We start from the raw sequence: 2,961 nt of genomic DNA, 5'->3' as shown, positions 1-2,961 counted from the left end.
TGATGTATTGGTCATGAATTTGAGCCTCGTAATTGTTATGTCTTTGTTGAAACATTATAATGAGGCATTGTTGAGAGGGTTTCTTTGGTTGAAGTAATGTTGGTGTCCACTGTAAAAAGGAGTGATGTATATTGCTATTAGGATGTTTGTGTTATAGTATAAGCATAGAGAGATTGCATGCCGTAGTTGCCAAAGTGAGCTTGTATGGCTAATGAGATGCACTAGGGTTTGATGTTATGTTGTGTGGTTGAGTAGGTTGATGTATTGTGTAGTTTCTTGCATGGATGCTGAGTAAACAAAGAGAGTATTACATTGTCATGTTGCTACTATGCTACTAGGACTAAGTTGTTACTGATTGTGCTAGGGTTTGGAACTGTTGATGCATTGTACATATGTTGTTGAATTGATGACCTAAGGTTTGCAACATAAAATGTGTTTGATTGGTGCTAGGGTTGTAGCAGTTTTGTACTACAGATTGGTCTAAGATATATATTGAGGACATACTTCCAGATTGTCTTGCAAAAATAAAATTATTGGTTGATGTTTATTTCTAATGGTATTCAAAAATGATGATGAGGTGTTGAGAGGCTTCATATAGCTGAGGTTGTATGAGAAGTGTTGAGATTGACTTGTGATAGAGAATGTTGCTGATGTTTGGGTATAAAATTTGATGCTACTAGGGTGTATGGAAAGTTTCTATTGATGAGAGTAGATATTGATTGTTTTTATATACCACGTACAGTGAACTGTTGATTGTTGATATATGTAGCTATGTTACTCCATTAGTTGATTTGGTTATTGCAGATAGAGTTTTGTTGTCAGACCATATTTATATGCAGTTGTTGAGCAAAAAGTTATAGGTGGGTCCAGTTTGAAAATTATATGAAACATGGCCTACAAGATTTAAATTTGTTGCAGGTGGATCTAGTGTGAAAGATTCTAAAACGAGGTGCACAAAGAGTTTGATCATGAAGTAGTATATTCCTTCCAAGGGTAGCAGTAGAAACAACTGGAGGTGGTAGCCTCCAATAGGTAGAAGCTTGCGTACTAGTAAAAGCCTATGTCAATGCACGATGTAAAATAATATTTTATGAATATTAAGAAAAGAAGATGAAGAAAACAACAATGGCGGTTTTTCCACCTAATTTCTAGTGTCTCTATGTGATGATGATTATGTTTACTTATTTATGTGTTGTGCTCTTATGTTTCAATTGCAGTTATGATTCTATGTTTCTCATGGTTTTGCATGTGTTATGCATAGATCTAATTTCATAATGTACTACTAGTTAAATGAAAGAAGAGTGAAAAATGGGTAAAGGTTGAATTATCATGAAGTACTAATTCACCTCCCCTCTCATTATTTCTAACAATTGATATGATAGTATGTTCTTCAAGAAATATCTTGATCACTAGAAGGAAGATCCGGCAAAATGGCTAGCCATGAAGAAGTCATCTGAAGCAAGCAACATCTATTCAATAGAACTAATTTCACATTTTGGAAAATAATAATGAGGTTTTATTTGAGATCTCTTGGAGCTAATGTCTAGGAAGTAGTATAAAATGGCTAGAAATACCCTGGATCCATCCCAATAGATGAATCGAGCAAGAAGAAATATGAAAATAATGTCGAAGAAGTCAATTCTATTATAGGAGGTCTTGCATAATCCAAATTTGTGAAGGTAATGTAGTAGACAAACACAAAAGAAATGTGGGACAAATTGGTAAACAAATATGAAGGGGATACAAAAGTAAAAAGTGAAAAGCTATAGTTATATCAAATTCAATATGAAACTCTTAAGATGCATGAAGATGAAAGTATTGCTAACTTTTTCCTCAGAGTATATGAAGTAGTAAATACTATGAAAGGTCTTGGTGATAAGTTTGAGGACTCTGAAATTTTTTAGAAGATACTAAGATCACTAATGCCCAAGTTTGATGCCAACGTTTCAGTGATTGAAGAAATGTGGGACTTGAGCCATAGATCCTAGTAAATGCTTAATAGAATATTGTCAACTTATGAAATTAGGAAAAAAGGGGACCAATTTGAAGTCTGAGAAGATATTTTCAAGGCTACAAGTAAAGGCAAACAAAAACAAGAATCAGAGAAAACCAACTATATCTCAGATAACGAGGAAGCAAACTTCATTAGGAAAATACAAAAGGGAATCAAAAAGTACAGATGTAAGATTCCATTTAAGTGTTTTAATTCTTGAAGGATAGACCACTTTGCAGCTAAATGGACATACAAAGATAATGTTGATAAGGAATATAAGGGAAAGAACGTCTCTAACAAAAATGCCAAATAATTACTCTAAGATGGTGAAAGTGCAACCGATGATGAGGTATATGAAGACTCAAAGTCTTATTCTAATTACAAAATTCTCATGGCTCTTGATGATCAATTGGCTAGTGAATCAAATAATTGTGAAACAAATTATTTTATGAATGCATTGAAAGAAATTGTCAGGCTTAGAAATATAAACAAAGACTAGGAAATCAAAGAGAATAGTATTGTTGAATAAATAACCTTTCTAAATACTCACCTAGAAGAAGCTAAAATAGTAGAAGAGGTTCTAATTAAACAACTTCAAGAGAAAGATAGGTACTGCGAGAAGTTTGAATCAGAAATTGTGGCCCTAAGGAAAGATTATGAGAAAACAAAGTCTCAACTAGATTTGAATCTCAAGTGGATAAAGGCATTTGAATCACTGGAGAAAAATATTAATGATCAACACTCTCCTCTAATTAAGATAGGCCTTGGATATATTACAAATCATAATTAAAACAACAAAGATTTAAATCTCATAGGCACAAATCCAAAAGGTTATGTCAAAACTTTGAAGGGAATTAATGGTCAATTTAATACAAGCAACAATAAGACTCAACAAGAGAAGGATGAATAAAGACACACACGAGTAAAGAAACAACCAAGATTATGGATAAGGCCAATATTCATGTATA

This window comes from Pinus tabuliformis, chromosome J (assembly GCF_031772625.1).
Source record: "Pinus tabuliformis cultivar Carrire ecotype Pingquan chromosome J, CPIR1, whole genome shotgun sequence".
Classification (NCBI taxonomy): Eukaryota; Viridiplantae; Streptophyta; class Pinopsida; order Pinales; family Pinaceae; genus Pinus; species Pinus tabuliformis.
The sequence above is the reverse complement of the archived record's forward strand: the minus strand, read 5'-3'. Positions refer to the sequence as shown.